The following is a 25892-nucleotide window of genomic DNA, read 5'->3' on the forward strand; positions in this document are numbered from 1 at the left end:
CAATTAGCTACAGGGTGTTTCACTACCGTATGTCATCGCTGCTGAGGTTGACAAGAGGACCGAGGAGTGTGACTACGCCCAGACTTTAGGACCCTTCAACCAATCAGAATTGCTGTTAGTCCCATAGGCAATCATGCATAGCACTTATAAAGCATTAAAGGTGGACACTTGTCTTTACTTGTAATAAATACCCATGACACCCGCTGAGATTTGATTGTCTCTCTCTCTAACCCAGCAAGGTAAGTGGTGTCCCTCCCTGCTGTGACCCTGTAAGCCCATTGTCCGAGTGCTGTGTGCTGTAAGCCCGTTATTGTGCTGTAAGCCCGTTACTGTGCTGTAAGCCTGTTACCCGAGTACTGCGCTGTAAGCCCGTTACCCGAGTACTGTGCTATAAGCCCTTTACCCGAGTACTGTGCTGTAAGCCCGTTACCCGAGTACTGTGCTGTAAGCCCGTTACCCGAGTACTGTGCTGTAAGCCCGTTACCCGAGTACTGGGCTGTAAGCCCTTTACCCGAGTACTGTGCTGTAAGCCCGTTACCCGAGTACTGTGCTGTAAGCCTGTTACCCAAGTGCTGTGCTGTAAGCCCGTTACCCGAGTGCTGTGCTGTAAGCCCATTACCCGAGTACTGTGCTGTAAGCCCGTTACCCGAGTACTGTGCTGTAAGCCCGTTACCTGAGTACCGTGCTGTAAGCCCGTTACCCGAGTGCTGTGCTGTAAGCCCGTTATAACTGAGTATCTAAGTGTAATGTTATCAAAGAGCTTGTCATAAAGGAAAGAGATCTCCTTGCTCGAAATCTTACCTGGAATGTCAACTCATGTTCAGTGTTAACTCATGTTCAAACGTTAACTCATGTTCAGTGTTAACTCATGTTCAGTGTTAACTCATGTTCAAATGTTAACTCATGTTCAATGTTAACTCATGTTCAGTGTTAACTCATGTTCAAATGTTAATTCATGTTCAATGTTAACTCATGTTCAGTGCTAACTCATGTTCAATGTTAACTCATGTTCAAATGTTAACTCATGTTCAATGTTAACTCATGTTCAATGTTAACATAAATGATTCATGCCTGATTTGTGCTTATCTTTGTACACTTCAATTCCTTTTCATTATAAGTAGATTTAATGTAATGCTGGTCTTTAATTTAATCCCATAACTTTCAGATAATGTTATCCTGAGTTGTGCAACATAACAAATTTAACGTCCTTGCAAGACAAGGATCAATATAGTATTTGTAACACATCTATGTTACTGGTGACCTTACTGGAATAAGTATTATTGGTGCATATGCACCTGGGCATGAGAAGAAAGATCATGAGAGGCAAGTGTTTTGGGAGCAGCTGAATGAGTGTCTTAGTGGTTTTGATGCACAAGACCGGGTTACAGTGATGGGTGATTTGAATGCAAAGGTGAGTAATGTGGCAGTTGAGGGAATAATTGGTATACATGGGGTGTTCAGTGTTGTAAATGAAAATGGTGAAGAGCTTGTAGATTCATGTGCTGAAAAAGGACCGATGATTGGGAATACCTGGTTTAAAAAGCGAGATATAAATAAGTATACGTATGTAAGTAGGAGAGATGGCCAGAGAGCGTTATTGGATTACGTGTTAATTGATAGGCGCGCGAAAGAGAGACTTTTGGATGTTAATGTGCTGAGAGGTGCAACTGGAGGGATGTCTGATCATTATCTTGTGGAGGCGAAGGTGAAGATTTGTGGGGGTTTTCAGAAAACAAAAGAGAATGTTGGGGTGAAGAGGGTGGTGGTAGTAAGTGAGCTTGGGAAGGAGACTTGTGTGAGGAAGTACCAGTTGAGACTGAGTATAGAATGGAAAAAGGTGAGAACAAAGGAGGTAAGGGGAGTGGGGAAGGAATGGGATGTATTTAGGGAAGCAGTGATGGCTTGCGCAAAAGATGCTTGTGGCTTGAGAAGCGTGGGAGGTGGGCAGATTAGAAAGGGTAGTGAGTGGTGGGATGAAGAAGTAAGATTATTAGTGAAAGAGAAGAGAAAAGCATTTGGACGACTTTTGCAGGGAAAAAAAGCAAATGAGTGGGAGATGTATAAAAGAAAGAGACAGGAGGTCAAGAGAAAGGTGCAAGAGATGAAAAAGAGGGCAAATGAGAGTTGGGGTGAGAGAGTATCATTAAATTTTAGGGAGAATAAAAAGATGTTTTGGAAGGAGGTAAATAAAGTGCGTAAGACAAGGGAGCAAATGGGAACTTCAGTGAAGGGGGCTAATGGGGAGTTGATAACAAGTAGTGGTGATGTGAGAAGGAGATGGAGTGAGTATTTTGAAGGTTTGTTGAATGTGTTTGATGAGAGAGTATCAGATATAGGGTGTTTTGGTCGAAGTGGTGTGCAAAGTGAGATGGTTAGGGAAAATGATTTGGTAAACAGAGAAGAGGTAGTAAAAGCTTTGCGGAAGATGAAAGCCAGCAAGGCAGCGAGTTTGGATGGTATTGCAGTGGAATTTATTAAAAAAGGGGGTGACTGTATTGTTGACTGGTTGGTAAGGTTATTTAATGTATGTATGATTCATGGTGAGGTGCCTGAGGATTGGCGGAATGCTTGCATAGTACCATTGTACAAAGGCAAAGGGGATAAGAGTGAGTGTTCAAATTACAGAGGTATAAGTTTGTTGACTATTCCTGGGAAATTATATGGGAGGGTATTGATTGAGAGGGTGAAGGCATGTACAGAGCATCAGATTGGGGAAGAGCAGTGTGGTTTCAGAAGTGGTAGAGGATGTGTGGATTGGGTGTTTGCTTTGAAGAATGTATGTGAGAAATACTTAGAAAAGCAAATGGATTTGTATGTAGCATTTATGGATCTGAAGAAGGCATATGATAGAGTTGATAGAGATGCTCTGTGGAAGGTACTAAGAATATATGGTGTGGGAGGCAAGTTGTTAGAAGCAGTGAAAAGTTTTTATCGAGGATGTAAGGCATGTGTACATGTAAGAAGAGAGGAAAGTGATTGGTTCTCAGTGAATGTAGGTTTGCGGCAGGGGTGTGTGATGTCTCCATGGTTGTTTAATTTGTTTATGGATGGGGTTGTTAGGGAGGTGAATGCAAGAGTTTTGAAAAGAGGGGCAAGTATGCAGTCTGTTGGGGATGAGAGAGCTTGAGAAGTGAGTCAGTTGTTTGCTGATGATACAGCGCTGGTTGCTGATTCATGTGAGAAACTGCAGAAGCTGGTGACTGAGTTTGGTAAAGTGTGTAAGAGAAGAAAGCTGAGAGTAACTGAGAATAAGAACAAGTTAATTAGTTTTGGTTGGATTGAGGGACAAGTAAATTGGGAGGTAAGTTTGAATGGAGAAAAATTGGAGGAAGTGAAGTGCTTTAGATATCTGGGCGTGAATTTGGCAGTGGATGGAACCATAGAAACGGAAGTGAGTCACAGGGTAGAGGAGGGGGCAAAGGTTCTGAGAGTGTTGAAGAATGTCTGGAAGGAGAGAATGTTATCTCGGAGAGCAATAATGGGTATGTTTGAAGAAATAGTGGTTCCAACAATGTTATATGGTTGTGAGGCATGAGCTATAGATAGGGTTGTGCGGAGGAGGGTGGATGTGTTGGAAATGAGATATTTGAGAACAATATGTGATGTGAGGTGATTTGATCGAGTAAGTAATGAATGGGTAAGGGGGATGTGTGGTAATAAAAAGAGTGTGGTTGAGAGAGCAGAAGAGGGTGTTTTGAAATGGTTTGGTCACATGGAGAGAATGAGTGAGGAAAGATTGACAAAGAGGAAGTATGTTTCAGAAGTGGAGGAAACGAAAAGTGGAAGACCAAATTGGAGGTGGAAGGATGGAGTGAAAAAGATTTTGAGCGACCAGGACCTGAACATACAGGAGGGTGAAAGGCGCGCAAGGAATAGAGGGAACTGGAACAATGTAGTATACCTGGGTTGATGTTCTGTTAATGAATTGAACCAGGGCATGTGAAGCATCTGGGGTAAACCATGGAAAGTTTTGTGGGGCCTGGATGTGGAAAGGGAACTGTGGTTTCGGTGCATTACACATGACGGCTAGAGACTGAGTTTGAACAAATGTGTCATTTGTTGTCTTTTCTTAGAGCTACTTTGCACGCATGTTGGGGCAGGGGGGGTGCTATTTCATGTGTGGCGGGGTGGCGACGGGAGTGGATGAAGGCAGCAAGTATGAATATGTACTTGTGTATATATGTATATGTCTGTGTATGTATATGTATGTATACGTTGAAATGTGTAGGTATGTATATATGCATGTGTGGGCATTTATGTATATACATATGTATGAGGGTGGGTTGGGCCATTGTTTCATTTGTTTCCTTGCGCTACCTCATTAATGCAGGAGACATCAACTAAGTATGATAAAAAATATATATGAATAGATAGAGTTGGGGTATTTGAGTATCAGCAAACTTCAGGGAGAATAAGAAAATACTTTGAAAGGAAGTTAATAGTGTGAGAAAAACAAGAAAACAAATGGGAACATCAGTGAAAGGGCAAATGGTCAAGTGGTAACAGGCAGAAAAAGGTGAAGAGAGGGAGTGGGTATTTTGGAGGAATGTTAAATGTGATTATAGGGTAGAAAATGTGAGATGTTCTGGACATAATGGTATGTAAATGTGAGAGAGTTATGGAAAGTGGTCCGGTGAAAAGAGAAAGGGTGAAAGCGTTGCATAAGATAAAGCATGACAAAATAGCTGGAGTAGATGAGACAGCAGCTGGATTTCCTACAGAAGAGGGTGACTGTGTAGTTGACTGATTAGTTAAGATCTTCAATGAATGTATGCAAGGGCAGAAAAGTGCTGATGTGTTGGAAATGAAACATTTGAGAAAGCTAAGTGGTGTGAGGTGGTTTCATCAAGTAAGTAATGAAAGGGTAAGAGAGATGTGTGGTAATAAAAAGCGTGTGGTTGAGTGTACTGAATGAGTGGCAAAAGATTGATAAAGATGATATATGTACCAGAAGTTGAGGGAACAAAGAGAATGGAGAGACCAAACTAGAGAAAGAATGATGGAGTGAAAAAGATTTTGAACATTGCAGCCTGAATATGCAGGAGGATGAAAGGTATGCATGGGAAAGAGTGAACTGGAACAATGTGGTATGCCGGGGTCAACATGCTGTCAATAGACTGAACAAGGGCATGTGAAGTGTCTAGGGTAAATCATGAAAAATTCTGTGGTGCCTGGTTGTAGACTGGGATCTGGTTTTTGGTGCATTACATATGACAACCAGAGAATAGATGTGAGTGAATGCACCCTTTCTTCATCTGTTCCTCATGCTACCTCGCTTACTCAAGAAATGGAAATCAAGCATGATAAACATGGCTCATTGTGGGGTGACTGAGGATTGGTGGAATGTTCATATGACAAAAGTGTAAGTTTAGTGAGTGTAGCTGGTAAGATGTACAGGAGAGTGGTGATTGTGAGGCTGGTGGCATGCATAGAGCTTCAGACTGGGGAGGAACAATGTAGCTTCAGAAACAGTAGAAGATATGTGGATCAAGGACTTGCTTTGAAGTCCGTGTGGAAGGGTATACCTAAGAAGCAATGTGTAGCATTTATGGACCTGGAGAAAGTGTATGATAAGGTTAACAGAGATGTTCTGCAGAGAGTGTTATGAATATATGGAGTGGGAGGAAAGCTGCTAGAAACATGGAAGAATGTTTATAAAGAGAGTACGGCATGTGTCCAAGTAGAAAGAGAGGGTGAGTTGTTTCATGTGAGGGTGAGAACCCATCAGGGGTGTGAGGTGTCACCATGGCTTTTTTAATTTGTCCATCAGTGGGGTGGTGAAGGAGGTGAATAAATGCAACGGCCTTCGAGAGAAAGCATGCAACCGGTTGAGAGTAGGGGAACTTGGGTGGAAAGTCAGTTGTTTGCTGATGACAGCACTGGTGGCAGATTCAGGTGAGAAATTGTATAGGCTTGTGTCTGAGTTTGGAAGAGGGTATAAAAGAAAATCAAGAGTAAATGTAAATAAGAGCAAATTTATTAGGCTTAACAGTGAAGAGGAATAGGATATCTGGAGAGCGAGTTTTAATGGAGAGAACTTGGAGGATGTGGAGTGTTTTCGATTTTGATACCTGGAAGTGGATATGTTAGCAAATGGAACACCAGGAGTAAAGTGAGCCAAGGGGTAGGTGATTGGGCAAAGGTCCTGGATGCACTGAAGAATGTGTCAAAAGAAAGGTCTTTGTCTTTAAAGGCAAAGATGGATATATTTGATGGTACAGTAGTCCTGTTGGTACTATATGGATCCAAGGCATGGGCCTTAGGCAAAAATGTAAAGAAGAGGGTGAACATTTCTGAAATGAAATTTCTAAGAACACTATATGCCATATGGTGGGTTGATCGAATAAGAAATGATAGGATAAGAAAAAAGTGTGGTAGTAAGAAAAGTATATCATCTATATATTCATTTTGCTTTGTCGCTGTCTCCCGCGTTAGCGAGGTAGTGCAAGGAAACAGATGAAAGAATGGCCCAACCTACCCACATACACATGTATATACATACACGTCCACACACGCAAATATACATACCTATACATCTCAATGTACACATATATATACACACACAGAAACATTTCTGAAATGAAATTCCTAAGAACACTATATGCCATAAGGTGGGTTGATCAAATAAGAAATGATAGGATAAGAGAAAAGTGTGGTAGTAAGAAAAGTATATCATCTATATATTTATTTTGCTTTGTCGCTGTCTCCCACGTTAGCGAAAAAGTGCAAGGAAACAGATGAAAGAATGGCCCAACCCACCCACATACACATGTATATACATACACATCCACACACGCAAATATACATACCTATACATCTCAATGTACACATATATATACACACACAGACATATGCATATATACACATGTACATAATTCATACTGTCTGCCTTTATTTATTCCCATCGCCACCTCGCCACACATAGAATAACAACCCCCTCCCCACTCATGTGTGCGAGGTAGTGCTAGGAAAAGACAAAAAAGGCCCCATTCGTTCACACTCAGTCTCTAGCTGTCATGCAATAATGCACCGAAACCACAGCTCTCTTTCAACATCCAGGCCCCAAACAACTTTCCATGGTTTACCCCAGACGCTTCACATGCCCTGGTTCAATCCATTGACAGCACGTCGACCCCGGTATACCACATCGTTCCAATTCACTCTATTCCTTGCACGCCTTTCACCCTCCTGCATGTTCAGGCCCCGATCACTCAAAATCTTTTTCACTCCATCTTTCCACCTCCAATTTGGTCTCCCACTTCTTGTTCCCTCCACCTCTGACACATATATCCTCTTGGTCAATCTTTCCTCACTCATTCTCTCCATGTGACCGAACCATTTCAAAACACCCTCTTCTGCTCTCTCAACCACACTCTTTTTAGTTCCACACATCTCTCTTACCCTTCCATTACTTACTCGATCAAACCACCTCACACCACACATTGTCCTCAAACATCTCATTTCCAGCGCATCCACCCTCCTGCGCACAACTCTATTCATAGCCCACGCCTCGCAACCATACAACATTGGTGGAACCACTATTCCTTCAAACATACCCATTTTTGCTTTCCGAGATAATGTTCTTGACTTCCAAACATTCTTCAAGGCTTCCAGAATTTTTGCCCCCTCCCCTACCCTATGATTCACTTCCGCTTCCATGGTTCCATCCGCTGCCAGATCCACTCCCAGATATCTAAAAGACTTTATTTCCTCCAGTTTTTCTCCATTCAAACTTACCTCCCAATTGACTTGACCCTCAACCCTACTGTACCTAATAACCTTGCTCTTATTCACATTTACTCTCAACTTTCTTCTTTCACAATCTTTACCAAACTCAGTCACCAGTTTCTGCAGTTTCTCACATGAATCAGCCACCAGAGCTGTATCATCAGCGAACAACAACTGACTCACTTCCCATGCTCTCTCATCCACAATAGACTGCATACTTGCCCCCTTTTCCAAAACTCTTGCATTCACCTCCCTAACAACCCCATCCATAAATAATTTAAACAACCATGGAGACATCACACACCTCTGCCGCAAACCTACATTCATTGAGAACCAATCACTTTCCTCTCTTCCTACACGTACACATGCCTTACATCCTAAATAAAAACTTTTCACTGCTTCTAACAACTTGCCTCCCACACCATATATTCTTAATACCTTCCACAGAGCATCTCTATCAACTCTATCATATGCCTTCACCAGATCCATAAAGGCTACATACAAATCCATTTGCTTTTCTAAGTATTTCTCACATACATTCTTCAAAGCAAACACCTGATCCACACATCCTCTACCACTTCTGAAACCACACTGCTCTTCCCCAATCTGATGCTCTGTACATGCCTTCACCCTCTCAATCAATACCCTCCCATATAATTTCCCAGGAATACTCAACAAACTTATACCTCTGTAATTTGAGCACTCACTCTAATCCCCTTTGCCTTTGTACAATGGCACTATGCAAGCATTCCGCCAATCCTCAGGCACCTCACCATGAGTCATACATACATTAAATAACCTTACCAACCAGTCAAAAATACAGTCATCCCCTTTTTTAATAAATTCCACAGCAATACCATCCAAACCTGCTGCCTTGCCGGCTTTCATTTTCCGCATAGCTTTTACTACCGCTTCTGTTCACCAAATTATTTTCCCTAACCCTCTCACTTTGCACACTACCTCGACCAAAACACCCTATATCTGCCACTCTATCATCAAACACATTCAACAAACCTTCAAAATACTCACTCCATCTCCTTCTCACATCACCACTACTTGTTATCAACTCCCCATTAGCCCCCTTCACTGAAGTTCCCATTTGCTCTCTTGTCTTATGCACTTTATTTACCTCCTTCCAAAACATCTTTTTATTCTCCCTAAAATTTAATGATACTCTCTCACCCCAACTCTCATTTGCCCTCTTTTTCACCTCTTTCACCTTTCTCTTGACCTCCTGTCTCTTTCTTTTATACATCTCCCACTCATTTGCATTTTTTCCCTGCAAAAATCATCCAAATGCCTCTCTCTTCTCTTTCACTAATAATCTTACTTCTTCATCCCACCACTCACTCCCCTTTCTAATCAACCCACCTCCCACGCTTCTCAAGCCACAAGCATCTTTTGCGCAAGCCATCACTGCTTCCCTAAATACATCCCATTCCTCCCCCACTCCCCTTACCTCCTTTGTTCTCACCTTTTTCCATTCTGTACTCAGTCTCAACTGGTACTTCCACACACAAGTCTCCTTCCCAAGCTCACTTACTCTCACCACTCTCTTCACCCCAACATTCTCTCTTCTTTTCTGAAAGCCCCTACAAATCTTCACCTTTGCCTCCACAAGATAATGATCAGACATCCCTCCAGTTGCACCTCTCAGCACATTAACATCCAAAAGGCTCTCTTTCGCGCACCTATCAATTAACACGTAATCCAATAAAGCTCTCTGGCCATCTCTCCTACTTACATACATATACTTATGTATATCTCGCTTTTTAAACCAGGTATTCCCAATCACCAGTCCTTTTTCAGCACATAAATCTTCAAACTCTTCACCATTTCCATTTACAACACTGAACACCCCATGTATACCAATTATTCCCTCAACTGTCACATTACTCACCTGTGCATTCAAATCACAATTCACTATAACCCGGTCTTGTGCATCAAAACCACTAACACACTCATTTAGCTGCTCCCAAAACACTTGCCTCTCATGATCTTTCTTCTCATGCTCAGGTGCATATGCACCAATAATCACCCATCTCTCTCCATAAACTTTCAGTTTTACCCATATCAATCTAGAATTTACTTTCTTACACTCTATCACATACTCCCACAACTCCTGGTTCACGAGTAGTGCTACTCCTTCCCTTGCTCTTATCCTCTCACTACCCCTGACTTTACTCCCAAGACATTCCCAAACCACTCTTCCCCTCTACCCTTGAGCTTCGTTTTACTCAGAACCAAAACATCCAGGTTCCTTTCCTCAAACATACTACCTATCTGTCCTTTTTTCTCATCTTGGTTACATCCACACACATTTAGACACCCCAATCTGAGCCTTCAAGGAGGATGAGCACTCCCCGCATGACACCTTCTTCTGTTTCCCCTTTTAGAAAGTTAAAATACAAGGAGGGGAGGGTTTCTGGACCCCCGCTCCCATCCCCTTTAGTCGCCTTCTACGACATGTGAGGAATGCGTGGGAAGTATTCTTTCTCCCCTATCCCCAGAAATATATGCGGTAATAAAAAGAAATAAAAAGAGTAATAAAAAGTAATAAAAAGAGTGTGGTTGAGATAGCTGAAGAGGGTGCGCTGAAATGGTTTGGATATATGGAGAGAATGAGTGAGGAAAGGTTGACAAATAGGATATATGTGTCAGAAGTGGAGGGAACAAGGAGAATGGGGAGATCAAATTGAAGATGGAAGAATGGAGTTAAAAAGATTTTGACTGATCAAGGCCTGAACATGCACAAGGGTGAAAGGAGTGAATGGAACACAGTGAACTGGGACAATGTGGTAAACTAGGATCAATGTGCTGTCGATGGAATGAACCGGAACATGTGAAGCATCCAAGGTAAACCATGGAAAGTTCTTTGGGGCCTGGATGTGGACAGAGCTGTGGTTTTGGTACATTAGACATGACAGCTAAAGAATGGATGTAGGTGAATGTGGCCCTTCATCTGTTCCTGGTGCTACCTCACTAATGCAGGAAATGATGATCAAGTATAGAAAAAAAAAATTTTGTATATACTAAAGAGCCTTCTTAACCAATATCACCATTCATAAACAAAATGAAAAATACATTTACAAAAGGTTACTCAAACAATCATTCTTATCATAAACTGACAGATTCCTACTTAGTGATTAGACAAATGAATCTATCTAATCTACCCTAAACATAAAATGCACCCCCATAGGTCTAACAAGAATGTCACTGAATTAATCAGTGAATCTGTTTCAACACATTACCTCTAAACTTAATGAGAGGGAATAAAATATAAAACCTGGTATATAAGTAATAAAGAAGTTAATACTGACCTGAGCTGCACCAGCTGAAGCAAGCATAGCACTGTCATGTTGTGGGGAATTCTCTGCAATTCTGATCAACACATTTTTAGTGATGCCTGAAAAACAATGTGAATGTAAACAAATACTGTGAATAAGTAACTGAATTCACAAGTCTTATCATGGCACTATGAGAGGTAAATACATGGGTTTTGGAGAGGGGCAGGTGTGCAGTCTGTTGGGGATGGGGAAGGCCTGGGAATTGAATCAGTTGTTCTTTCCTGGTAACTCATCACTAGTGGAAGATTCAAGTGAGAGACTGGAAAAGTTGGTATCTGAGTTTGGGAGAGTGTGTGAAAGGAGAAAATTGAAAGTAAATGTGATTAAAGGCAGAGAAAACTTGAAGGAAGTAAAGTGATTCACATATCTGTGAGTGGCAGTGAATGGAACCATGGAAACAGAAGTGAGTCATGAGGTGGGTGAGGGTGAGAAGGTTCTGAGAATATTGATGATGTTTGAAAGAGACGTGACAATCTGAGGGTGAAAATGAGAACGTTTGAAAATATGGTAATCCCAAAGGCGTTGTATGTATGCGAGGCATGGGTCATAAATGTATGGAAGAGGGAGAATGTGTTGAATATAAAATGCTTGAGGGCAATTTGTAGCATGAAGGGTGTTTATCAAGCAAGTCATACTTGGGTAAAAGATAGGTGTGGAAAATAATAATATGGTTGAGAAAGCTACATAGGGTGTGCTGAAATGGGCTGGACATATGGAGCGAATGACTGAGGAGAGATTGATAAACAGGATATATGTGTCAGAAGTGGAGAGGACAAGGAGGAGGGGGAAGCCAAACTGGAGATGGATAGACGGAAAGAGTAAGATTTTGAGTCTCAGAAGCCTGAACATGCAGAAAGATGAAAGGCAAAACACAGGACGCATTGAACTGGAGCAATGTGGTATTCCGTGGGTAATGTGCTTTCAATGGACTGAATCAGGGCATATAAGGGAGACCACAGAAAGGTCAGTGTGGTCTGGTTGGGGATATGGGGCTGTGGTTTTGTTGCATTTCACATGGCAGAGATGGGATGTGAGAAAATGAGGCCTTTTCTTCACCTATTCGTGGTACTACCTCTAATGTGAAAAACAGTGAACAAGTACACACAAAAAAAAAATTCCTCCTATAAAATCAAAACTGAAATCTCTGGACTAAGGTATTGCTCCTTGTTTGTCAATATTCCTTAGTATTTCCTCAGTTTTCAGTAACATCATGTTGGACTTCATTTTAGTTCTGGATGGTCTACAGGTTTCTATAATGAGTGTGTTCTTATTGCTGAGTATGCTTAATGATAATGTTTCAAGTTTCTTATGAGATAGTTTCAGTGTCAGGTTAGCATAAAATTTGTTGCTTACATACAGTGTTATCCCATCTTGCTTAATTTTTTCTCTCATATCAAAATGTCACATATCCTTCTAAATCTGCTTCATTGCTATTGCTTTTATTCATCAATGTTTCAGCAAAATCTAAAAGGATTATGTTTGACCCCTCATACATACTCGTTCATGAATTTACTCTGATTCTGGTATTTTCATTTCTTAGAGTTGTACATTTTTGCAATATATTTCCACGGATTATTGTTTATTGAATCACATACTCCTTTATTACTGCTGGTCTGCTTGTCACTGTCACATTATCAAAGTGCACCGCTTTAATAATTTCTTCCAAATTCCATTAGCACCACAGCTAAAATAGTTTGTGTTTGTGATGTCACTTCTGTTTCCCACATTTCTCATAGTTTCTTTCCATTTAGTCCAGTTATTTATTATATTTTATGTCTGGTCACATCCCCCCTGAATCTCCAAAATCTACTGTCTTCTATCATGCCTTCCCATTGTGACCTTCCCTGCATTCAACCATATTTTCTGTATCTATTTGTATCTTATCCCTCGGGTAGAGGAGGAAGAATTCTACCTTCAAATTTCCTGCATATCATACAAAATAACTTGAGGGGTGGGAGCAGAGGCCTGAAACACCCTCATCTTGTGTTTCAGTCTTTAAAAGATGGAACAGGAGTCAAGTGAGGTGTGCTCATCCTCCTCAAAGGCTCAGGCTTGGGTATCTCAATGAGTATAGATGTAACCATGATAAGAAGAAGGGAGAAATAGGTAGTATGAGGAAAAGAAACTAGAGGCTCTGGCTCTAAGTAAAACAACTCAAGGGTAAAAGGAGAGATTGGTTTAGGAATGTCTTATGGGTAAAAATCAGGGGTTGGTGTGAGGGTAAAAGCTGAGGAAGGGGTAGCACCACTGCTGAGTACGTGCTATCCCTCTATCCACAACCTGACCCCACAAAAAGTTTCCCTAGTTTACCCCCAGATGCTTCACATGCCCTGGTTCTGTTCACTGACAGCAAGCTGACCCCTCTATAAAGCATTATTCTAATTCACCCCATCCCATGCACACGTTTTCCCTTCTTGCATGTTCAAGCCCCAATCACTCAAATCTTTTCCACCTTATTCTTCCATCTCCAATTTAGTCTCCCAATTCTCCTTGTTCCCTCCACTTCTAACACATATATCCTCTTCATCAACCTTTCCTCATTCATTCTCTCCATACATCCAAACTATTTCAGCACACCTTCTTCTGCACTCTCAACCACACTCTTTTTATTACACCTCTCTTTTATCTTTTTATTTCTTGATCAATGAAATCACCTCATACCACATATTGTCCAAATTTATTTCATTTCCACTACATCCATCCTCCTCTGCAGAGCCTTATCTAAAGCCATATAATATGAATGGGATGGCAATACCTTCAAACACCCATTTTTGCCCTCCTAAATACCAAACTCTCTTTCCATACATTCTTCAGCACTCCCAGAGCTTTTGCCCCCTCACCCAACCATTAACTCACCTCCACTTCCATGATTCCATTCACTACCATATCCATTCCTAGATATCTAAAACACTTCACTTCCTCCAATTTTTCTCCATTCAAACTCACACCCCAACTAACCTGTCCCTAAACCCTGCTAAACCATGTAACCTCACTTTTATTCATGTTTACTCTCAATGTGCTCCTTTCACACTCTTTCAAACTCAGTCACGAACTTCTGCACTTTCTCACTTGAATATACTATCAGTGCCATATCATCTGAAAACAGCAACTTACTCTCTTTCAAGGCCCTCTCATCCCATACAGACTGCTTACTTGTCCCTCTCTCCATGACTCTCACATTTGCCTCCCACACCACCCCGATCGTACACAAATTAAACAATCATGGTGACATTGTACACCCTTGCCACAGACCAACATTCACTTTGAAACCATTTACCGTTTTCTCTTCCTTTTCATACACATGCCTTATACACTTGATAAAAACTTCTCTCTGCTTCTAGATTTTTTCTTCCTAGACTATATATTCTTAAGATATTGTACAAGGCACCTCTATCAACCCTATCATATGCTTTCTCCAAGTCCATAAATGCCATATATAAATCCATCTGATTCTCTAAGTACTTCTCATACACATTCTTCAGAGCAAACACCTGATCCACACATCCTCTGTCATTTATGATACCACAGCTCCTCTCCAATCTGATGTTTTGTACATGCCTCCACTGTCTCATTCACTGTCCTCTCATACAACTTAACATGTATACTGCTGTAGTGTGAACACTCACATTTATCCCTCTTGCCTTTATACATTGGAAATATACATGCATTCTACCAATCCTCAGGCACCTCACTATGATTCATACACACACTAAATATTTGAACTAACCAATCAAAATAACAATCAGCTTCTTTCTTCATAAATTTCTTAGTAAATTCACTCCAGCCACTTCGCCACATTTCATCATACGTAAGGTTTTCACCACCTCTTCATTCTCCTCCATACCATTCTCCATGACTCTCACACTTCAAATACCATCCCAACCCAAACACCCTACATCTGCCATCCTATCATCAAACACATTCAACAGTCCCTCAGAATACTCATTCCATCTCCTCCACACTTCATCACTGCCTGTTACCACTATCCCTTCTGCCTCCTTTTTGGATGTTCCAATTTGTTCTCTTGTTTTTCGCACATTATCAACCTCCTTCCAAAGCATCGTATTCTTCCTAAAGGTTACTGATACTTGCTCATCCCAACTCATATTTGCCCTAATTTTTCAACCCCTGCACCCTTCTCTTGATCTCCTCTTACATATCCCCCAGTCATTTGCACTCCTTCCCTGTATCACCAAAATGCCTCTTTTTTCTCTTTCACTAGCAACTTTACTTCTTCATTCCATCACTCACTACCCCTTCTAATATGCCCACCTTTTGTATGCCAAATGCATCTCTCACATATGCCTACACTGCATCCCTAAATACCTACCATCCTTCACTCATTCCTCTTGCTTCACTTAATCTCACCTTTTGTCACTCTTCACTCAATATTTCACGGTATTCACATGTCTATTTTCCAAGCTCACTTACTCTTACCACTCAGTTTTCGCTGACATTGTTTCCTCTTTCCAAAAAACCTCTAAAAATCTCACCCTCACCTTCATAAGATAGTGATCAGACATCCCACCAGCTACCCACACCGAAAGCTATAAATATATAAAGATTCCAAGGAGATGGAATCATGTAAACTATAATTCTGCTCAGGTAACTTGAAGGGACTACAGCTGCTAATGAATGTTTGTATTTCTTTTTTGATGTTCAGTCTTTCATATTATGTTTACTCAGTTCAAAAGGATACTCTGAGTTTCAGTTTTTTCATTTTTTCAAAAATCTTGAGGTGAGAACACAAAAAGAGATAAAGCTTAGAAATGGGAGGATGAACTAATATTCTGATTAAATGAGGTGCTTAAGGGTTTAACAAATGATATCAATTTCGTTACTCCAGAACATTTAGTGAGTGACCCTTTCATTACAGATGGGGCATGTACTTAAAAGCTTACTGCAGTAAACTATGGCTGGGATACTTACTTCTTAAACATTTTAGAGTGCACACATTAGTTTAACAGCTGTCTGCTGATTAGTAAGTAAAGTATGGCAATTTATCAATCATTTCCACCAGCTGAGTCAAAATATTACACCATTAAACCATTACACCATTAAAGATGTTTGGAAGGAGGTAAATAAAGTGCGTAAAACAAGGGAACAAATGGGAACCTCAGTGAAGGGGGCTAATGGGGAGGTGATGACAAGTAGTGGTGATGTGAGAAGGAGATGGAGTGAGTATTTTGAAGGTTTGGTGAATGTGTTTAATGATAGAGTGACAGATATAGGGTGTTTTGGTCGAGGTGGTGTGCAAAGTGAGAGGGTTACGGAAATTGATTTGGTAAACAGGGAAGACGTAGTAAAGGCTTTGCGAAAGACGAAAGCCGGCAAGACAGCAGGTTCGGATGGTATTGCAGTGGAATTTATTCAAAAAGGGGATGACTGTATTGTTGACTGCTTGGTAAGGTTATTTAATGTATGTATGATTCATGGTGAGGTGCCTGAGGATTAGCGGAATGCGTGCATAGTGCCATTGTACAAAGGCAAAGGGGATAAGAGTGCTCAAATTACAGAGGTATAAGTTTGTTGAATATTCCTGGGAAATCATATGGGAGGGTAATGATTGAGAGGGTGAAGGCATGTACAGAGCATCAGACTGGGGAAGAGCAGTGTGGTTTCAGAAGTGGTAGAGGATGTGTGGATCAGGTGTCTGCTTTGAAGAATGTATGTGAGAAATGCTTAGAAAAGCAAATGGATTTGTATGTAGCATTTATGGATCTGGAGAAGGCATATGATAGAGTTGATAGAGATGCTCTGTGGAAGGTATTAAAAATATATGGTGTGGAAGGCAAGTTGTTAGAAGCAGTGAAAAGTTTTTATCGAGGATGTAAGGCATGTGTACGTGTGGGAAGAGAGGAAAGTGATCGGTTCTCAGTGAATGTAGGTTTGCGGCAGAGGTGTGTGATGTCTCCATGGTTGTTTAATTTGTATATGGATGGGGTTGTTAGGGAGGTGAATGCAAGAGTTTTGGAAAGAGGGGCAAGTATGCAGTCTGTTGTGGATGAGAGAGCTTGAGAAGTGAGTCAGTTATTGTTTGCTGATGACACAGCGCTGGTGGCTGATTCATGTGAGAAACTGCAGAAGCTGGTGACTGAGTTTGGTAAAGTGTGTGAGAGAAGAAAGTTGAGAGTAAATGTGAATAAGAGCAAGGTCATTAGGTAAAGTAGAGTTGAGGGTCAAGTCAATTGGGAGGTAAGTTTGAATGGAGAAAAACTGGAGGAAGTAAAGTGTTTTAGATATCTGGGAGTGGATTTGGCAGTGGATGGAACCATGGAAGCAGAAGTGAATCATAGATTGAGGGAGGGGGCGAAAATTCTGGGAGCGTTGAAGAATGTGTGGAAGTCGAGAACATTATCTCCGAAAGCAAAAATGGGTATGTTTGAAGGAATAGTGGTTCCAACAATGTTGTATGGTTGCAAGGCGTGGGCTATGGATAGAGTTGTGCGCAGGAGGGTGGATGTGCTGGAAATGAGATGTTTGAGGACAATATGTGGTGTGAGGTGGTTTGATCGAGTAAGTAATGTAAGTGTAAGAGAGATGTGTGATAATAAAAAGAGTGTGGTTGAGAGAGCAGAAGAGGGTGTTTTGAAATGGTTCGGTCACATGGAGAGAATGAGTGAGGAAAGATTGACCAAGAGGATATATGTGTCAGAGGTGGAGGGAACAAGGAAAGTGGGAGACCAAATTGGAGGTGGAAAGATGGAGTGAAAAAGATTTTGAGTGATCGGGGCCTGAGCATGCAGGAGGGTGAAAGGCGTGCAAGGAATAGAGTGAATTGGAACGATGTGGTATATCAGGCCGACGTGCTGTCAATGGATTGAACCAGGGCATGTGAAGCGTCTGGGGTAAACCATGGAAAGTTCTGTGGGGCCTGGATGTGGAAAGGGAGCTGTGGTTTCAGTGCATCATTACATGACAGCTAGAGACTGAGCGTGAACGAATGGGGCCTTTGTTGTATTTTCCTGGCGCTACCTCACACACATGAGTGGGACGGGCGTTGATATTCCATGTGTGGCGAGGTGGCGATGGGAATAAATAAAGGCAGACAGTATGAATTATGTACATGTGTATATATGTATATGTCTGTGTGTGTATATATATGTGTACATTGAGATGTATAGGTATGTATATTTGCGTGTGTGGACGTGTATGTATATACATGTGTATGTGGGCGGGTTGGGCCATTCTTTCATCTGTTTCCTTGCGCTACCTCACTAACGCAGGAGACAGCGACAAAGCAAAATAAGATAAATAAATAAAATATAAAGATGCTCATTTACCATCATACTGGCAAAGAAGAAGGTGTATGTATTATAACAGCACCTTGACCAGCACACAACACAAAGAAGTGCCACTCCCAAACCAAATATCTACATTTCTCCATTAATTTTAATGAACAAAAGGTGGTGAAGCTTTCTCCTACATAGGGGATAGTGACAGTGACAGTAACATTCCTGAAAAAGAGCAAAAAAAAAATAGAAGATGAATTGTGCTCTAACAAAGCTGAGCCAAGCACATATTCAAAGCAGTAATACAACAAAGAAAAAGAAAATTGTAACAAGAGTTTTATACTCCCTGTATGTTTTTTCATACTCAACAGCAATTTTCCATGTTGGTGAGTAGTGCCAGGAACAAAGAAAAGTCATATCCACTCACATCCTTTCCCTAGCTGTCATATGTAATATACCAGAACCACAGCTCCCTAACCAAACCCAGGCCCCATGAAAATTTCAATGTTTACCTGTTTACTTGGGGTGCATCACATGCTCTAGATCAGCCCATTGAAAGCAAATCAACCCCAGTACACCATATCATTCTAATTTATCAATCACAATTCCAATCAGTCTAACTCATACATGCCTTTCACCTAAAAGTATGTTCAAGCCACGATTCCTCAAAATCTTCTTCAATCCATCCTTCCATCTCCAATTTGTTTTCCCTGCTCTCCATGTATCCTCCGCTTCTGCTACATACATCCTCTTTACCATGGTTTTTTGTCATATATATATAATAAATATTATTTATCTTATTTATATATTTTGCTTTGTCGCTGTCTCCCGCGTTAGCGAGGTAGCGCAAGGAAACAGACCAAAGAATGGCCCAACCCACCCACATACACATGTATATACATACACGTCCACACATGCAAATATACATAACTATACATCTCAATGTACACATATCTAAACACAGACATATACATATATACACATGTACATAATTCATACTGTCTGCCTTTATTTATTTCCATCGCCACCTCGCGACACATGGAATAACATCCCCCTCCCCTCTCATGTGTGCGAGGTAGCGCTAGGAAAAGACAACAAAGGCCCCATTCGTTCACACTCAGTCTCTAGCTGTCATGTAATAATGCACCGAAACCACAGCTCCTTTTCCACATCCAGGCCCCACAAAACTTTCCATGGTTTACCCCAGACCCTTCACATGCCCTGGTTCAATCCATTGACAGCACGTCGACCCCAGTATACCACATCGTTCCAATCCACTTTATTCCTTGCACACCTTTCACCCTCCTGCATGTTCAGGCCCTGATCACTCAAAATCTTTTTCACTCCATCTTTCCCCTTCCAATTTGGTCTCCCACTTCTCCTCATTCCCTCCACCTCTGACACATATATCCTCTAGGTCAATCTTTCCTCACTCATTCTCTCCATGTGCCCAAACCATTTCAAAACACCCTCTTCTGCTCTCTCAACCACACTCTTTTTATTTCCACACATCTCTCTTACCATTACATTACTTACTCAACCAAACCACCTCACACCACATATATTCCTCAAACATCTCATTTCCAGCACATCCACCTTCCTGCGCACAACTCTATCCATAGCCCACGCCTCGCAACCATACAACAATGTTGGAGCAACTATTCCTTCAAACATACCCATTTTTGCTTTCCAAGATAATGTTCTCGACTTCCAAACATTCTTCAAGGCTCCCAGAATTTTCGACCCCTACCCCACCCTATGATTCACTTCCGCTTCCATGGTTCCATCCGCAGCCAGATCCACTCCCAGATATCTAAAACACTTTACTTCCTCCAGTTTTTCTCCATTCAAACTTGCCTCCCAATTGACTTGTCCCTCAACCCTACTGTACCTAATAATCTTGCTCTTATTCACATTTACTCTTAACTTTCTTCTTCCACACACTTTACCAAACTCAGTCACCAGCTTCTGCAGTTTCTCACAGGAATCAGCCACCAGTGCTGTATCTTCAGCGAACAACAGCTGACTCACTTCCAAAGCTCTCTCATCCACAACAGACTGCATACTTGCCCCTCTTTCCAAAACTCTTGCATTCACCTCCCTAACAACCCCATCCATAAACAAATTAAACAACCATGGAGACATCACACACCCCTGCCGCAAACCTACATTCACTGAGAACCGATCACTTTCCTCTCTTCCTACTCGTACACATGCCTTACATCCTCGATAAAAACTTTTCACTGCTTCTAACAACATGCCTCCCACAGCATATATAATTAATACTTTCCACAGAGCATCTCTATCAACTCTATCATATGCCTTCTCCAGATCCATAAATGCTACATACAAATCCATTTGCTTTTCTATGTATTTCTCACATACATTCTTCAAAGCAAACACCTGATACACACATCCTCTACCACTTCTGAAAGCACACTGCTCTTCCCCAATCTGATGCTCTGTACATGCCTTCACCCTCTCAATCAATACCCTCATGCAGGGAGTGCTCATCCTCCTTGAAGGCTCAGATTGGGGTGTCTAAATGTGTGTCGATGTAACCAAGATGAGAAAAAAGGACAGATAGGTAGTATGTTTGAGGAAAGGAACCTGCATATTTTGGCTCTGAGTGAAACAAAGCTCAAGGGTAAAGGGGAAGATTGGTTTGGGAATGTCTTGGGAGTAAAGTCAGGGGTTAGTGAGAGGACAAGAGCAAGGGAAGGAGTAGCACTACTCCAGAAACAGGAGTTGTGGGAGTATGTGATAGAGTGTAAGAAAGTAAATTCTAGATTGATAGGGGTAGAACTGAAAGTTGATGGAGAGAGATGGGTGATTATTGGTGCATATGCACCTGGGCATGAGAAGAAAGATCATGAGAGGCAAGTGTTTTGGGAGCAGCTGAATGAGTGTGTTATTGGTTTTGATGCACAAGACCGGGTTATAGTGAATGGTGATTTGAATGCAAAGGTGAGTAATGTGGCAGTTGAGGGAATAATTGGTATAAATGGGGTATTCAGTGTTGTAAATGGAAATGGTGAAGAGCTTGTGGATTTATGTGCTGAAAAAGGACTGGTGATTGGGAATACCTGGTTTAAAAAGCGAGATATACATAAGTATATGTATGGAAGTAGGAGAGATGGCCAGAGAGCGTCATTGGATTACGTGTTAATTGATAGGCGCACGAAAGAGAGACTTTTGGATGTTAATGTGTTGAGAGGTGGAACTGGAGGGATGTCTGATCATTACCTTGTGGAGGCGAAGGGGAAGATTTGTTGGGGTTTTCAGAGAAAAAGAATGTTAGGGTGAAGAGAGTGGTGACAGTAAGTGAGCTTGGGAAGGAGCCTTGTGTGAGGAAGTACCAGGAGAGACTGAATGTAGAATGGAAAAAGGTGAGAACAACGGAGGTAAGGGGAGTGGGGGAGGAATGGGATGTATTCAGGGAAGCAGTGATGGCTTGTGCAAAAGATGCTTGTGGCATGAGAAGCGTGGGAGGTGGGTTGATTAGAAAAGGTAGTGAGTGGTGGGATGAAGAAGTAAGATTATTAGTGAAAGAGAAGAGAGAGTCATTTGGACGATTTTTGCAGGGAAAAAATGCAAGTGAGTGGGAGATGTATAAAAGAAAGAGGCAGGAGCTCAAGAGAAAGGTGCAAGAGATGGAAAAGAGGGCAAATGAGAGTTGGGGTGAGAGAGTATCATTAGATTTTAGGGAGAATAAAAAGATGTTTTGGAGGGAGGTAAATAAAGTGCGTAAGACAAGGGAGCAAATGGGAACTTCAATGAAGGGGGCTAATAGGGAGATGATAACAAGTAGTGGTGATGTGAGGAGATGGAGTGAGTATTTTGAAGGTTTGTTGAATGTGTTTGATGATAGAGTGGCAGATATAGGGTGTTTTGGTCGAGGTGCTGTGCAAAGTGAGAGGGTTACGGAAATTGATTGGGTAAACAGAAAAGAAGTGGTAAAAGCTTTGCGAAAGATAAAAGCCGGCAAGGCAGCAGGTTTGGATGGTATTGCAGTGGAATTTATCAAAAAAGGGGGTGACTGTATTGTTGACTGGTTGGTAAGGTTATTTAATGTATGTATGATTCATGGTGAGGTAACTAAGGATTGGTGGAATGCGTGCATAGTGCCATTGTACAAAGGCAAAGGGGATAAGAGTGAGTGCTCAAATTACAGAGGTATAAGTTTGTTGAGTATTCCTGGTAAATTATATGGGAGGGTGTTCATTGAAAGGGTGAAGGCATGTACAGAGCATCAGATTGGGGAAGAACAGTCTGGTTTCAGAAGTGGTAGAGGATGTGTGGATCAGGTGTTTGCTTTGAAGAATGTATGTAAGAAATACTTAGAAAAGCAAATGGATTTGTATGTAGCATTTATGGATCTGGAGAAGGCATATGGTAGAGTTGATGGAGATGCTCTGTGGAAGGTATTAAGAAAATATGGTGTGGAAGGCAAGTTGTTAGAAGCAGTGAAAAGGTTTTATCAAGGATGTAAGGCATGTGTACGTGTAGGAAGAGTGGAAAGTGATCAGTTCTCAGTGAATGTAGGTTTGCATCAGGGGTGTGTGATGTCTCCGTAATTGTTTAATTTGTTTATGGATGGGGTTGTTAGGGAAGTGAATGCAAGAGTTTTGGAAAGAGGGGCAAGTATGCAGTCTGTTGTGGATGAGAGAGCCTGGGAAGTGAGTCAGTTGTTGTTCACTGATGATACAGCGCTGGTGGCTGATTCATATGAGAAACTGCAGAAGAAAGTGACTGAGTTTGGTAAAGTGTGTGAAAGAAGAAAGTTAAGAGTAAATGTGAATAAGAGCAAGGTTATTAGGTACAGTAGGGTTGAGGGACAAGTCAATTGGGGGGTAAGTTTGAATGGAGAAACACTGGAGGAAGTAAAGTGTTTTAGATATCTGGGAGTGGATCTGGCAGTGGATGGAACCATGGAAGCGGAAGTGAATCATAGGGTGGGGGAGGGGGCGAAAATTCTGGGAGCGTTGAAGAATGTTTGGAAGTTGAGAACATTATCTCGGAAAGCAAAAATGGGTATGTTTGAAGGAATAGTAGTTCCAACATTGTTGTATGGTTGCAAGGCGTGGGCTATAGACAGAGTTATGCGCAGGAGAGTGGATGTGCTGGAAATGAGATGTTTGAGGACAATATGTGGTGTGAGGTGCTTTGATCGAGTAAGTAATGTAAGTGTAAGAGAGATGAGTGGAAAGAGAAAGTGTGTGGTTGAGAGAGCAGAAGAGGGTGTTTTGAAGTGGTTTGGTCACATGGAGAGAATGAGTGAGGAAAGATTGACCAAGAGGATATATGTGTCAGAGGTGGAGGGAACGAGGAGAAGTGGGAGACCAAATTGGAGGTGGAGAGATGGAGTGAAAAAGATTTTGAGTGATCGGGGCCTAAACATGCAGGAGGGTGAAAGGCATGCAAAGGATAGAGTGAATTGGAACGATGTGGTATACCGGGATCAACGTGCTGTCAATGGATTGAACCAGGGCATGTGAAGCGTCTGGGGTAAACCATGGAAAGTTGTGTGGGGCCTGGATGTGGAAAGGGAGCTGTGGTTTCGGTGCATTATTGCATGACAGCTAGAGACTGAGTGTGAACGAATGGGGCCTTTGTTCTCTTTTCCTAGCACTACCTCACACACATGAGGGGGGAGGTGGGTTGTTATTCCATGTGTGGCGAGGTGGCGATGGGAATAAATTAAGGCAGACAGTATGAATTATGTACATGTGTATATATGTATAAATCTGTGTGTATATATATGTGTACATTGAGATGTATAAGTATGTATATTTGCGTGTGTGGACGCGTATGTATATACATGTGTATGTGGGTGGGTTGGGCAATTCTTTGTCTGTTTCCTTGCACTACCTCACTAATGCAGGAGACAGCGACTAAGCAAAATAAATAGATATAAATATATATCTATTTAATCATTTTTTATCTATTTTCCTTTGTCGCCGTCTCCTGCGCCTGTGAGGTAGCACAAGGAAACAGACAAAAGAAATGGCCCAACCCACCCCCACACATGCACACACATACACACGTCCACACACGCAAAACATAAATACCCACACATCCTAACGTACACACATATATACACACACAGAGACACATATATACACACATGCACACAGTTCACACTGTCTGCCCCTACTCACCCCCATCGCCATCCCGCCACATATATATATATATATATATATATATATATATATATATATATATATATATATATATATATATATATATATATATACATATATACCAGGGGTTGCCTATTTAAGGGTTCAGGGACTAGGGTTACCTATTTAAGGGTTCAGTGACCAGGGTTACCTATTTAAGGGTTCAGGGGCCAGGGTTACCTATTTAAGGGTTCAGTGACCAGGGTTACCTATCTAAGGGTTCAGTGACTAGGGTTACCTATTTAAGGGTTCAGTGACCAGGGTTACCTATTTAAGGGTTCAGGGGCCAGGGTTACCTATTTAAGGGTTCAGTGACCAGGGTTGCCTATTTAAGGGTTCAGGGACCAGGACTACCTATTTAAAGGTTCAGGGACCAGGGCTATCTATTTAAGGGTTCAGGGACCAGGGTTACCTATTTAAGGGCTCAGTGACCAGGGTTACCTATTTAAGGGTTCAGGGACCAGGGTTACCTATTTAAGGGTTCTGGGACCAGGGTTACCTATTTAAGGTTTCTGGGACCAGGGTTACCTATTTAAGGTTTCTGGGACCAGGGTTACCTATTTAAGGGTTCAGGGACCAGGGTTACCTATTTACGGGTTCTGGAACCAGGGTTACCTATTTAAGGGTTCAGGGACCAGGGCTACGTATTTAACGGTTTTGGGACCAGGGTTGCTTATTTAAGGGTTCAGGAACCAGGGTTACCTATTTAAGGGTTCAGGGACGAGGATTGCCTGTTTAAAGGTTCAGGGACGACCAGGGCTATCTATTTAAGGGTTCAGGGACCAGGGTTACCTATTTAAGGGCTCAGTGACCAGGGTTACCTATTTAAGGGTTCAGGGACCCGGTTTATCTTTTTAAGGGTTCAGGGACCAGGGCTACCACTTTAAGGATTCAGGCCTCAGGGTTACCAATTCAAGGATTCAGCGACCAGAATTACCTATTTAAGGGTTAAGGGATCAAGTTTAACTGGTTTGCTGAAAACTAGGTTTTTCTCTGGTCCTTGACCCGTTTAGATTAGGGACTAGCCAATGCAGGCCTCAGGGTATATCGTCCACAGAGCTCTTAACGTAACATAAAAGCACAAGGTATTGGCCAGTAAAGTTGAGATTCCACGAGAGCAGGGAGCTTTGTGTTCAGATCCTTGACGTGACCTAGTTAGGGTGAGGAACAGGCACCATATGCTGTCAACGAGGGGGGGAGATGGGTGACGGGTTGCAATATGTCGGTCAACATTCGGCGTTATATTTCATTACATATATATATATATATATATATATATATATATATATATATATATATATATATATATATATATATATATATATATATATATATATATATAATCCCTGGGGATAGGGGAGCAAGAATACTTCCCACGTATTCCCTGCGTGTCGTAGAAGGCG

This window comes from Panulirus ornatus, chromosome 29 (assembly GCF_036320965.1).
Source record: "Panulirus ornatus isolate Po-2019 chromosome 29, ASM3632096v1, whole genome shotgun sequence".
Lineage (NCBI taxonomy): Eukaryota > Metazoa > Arthropoda > Malacostraca > Decapoda > Palinuridae > Panulirus > Panulirus ornatus.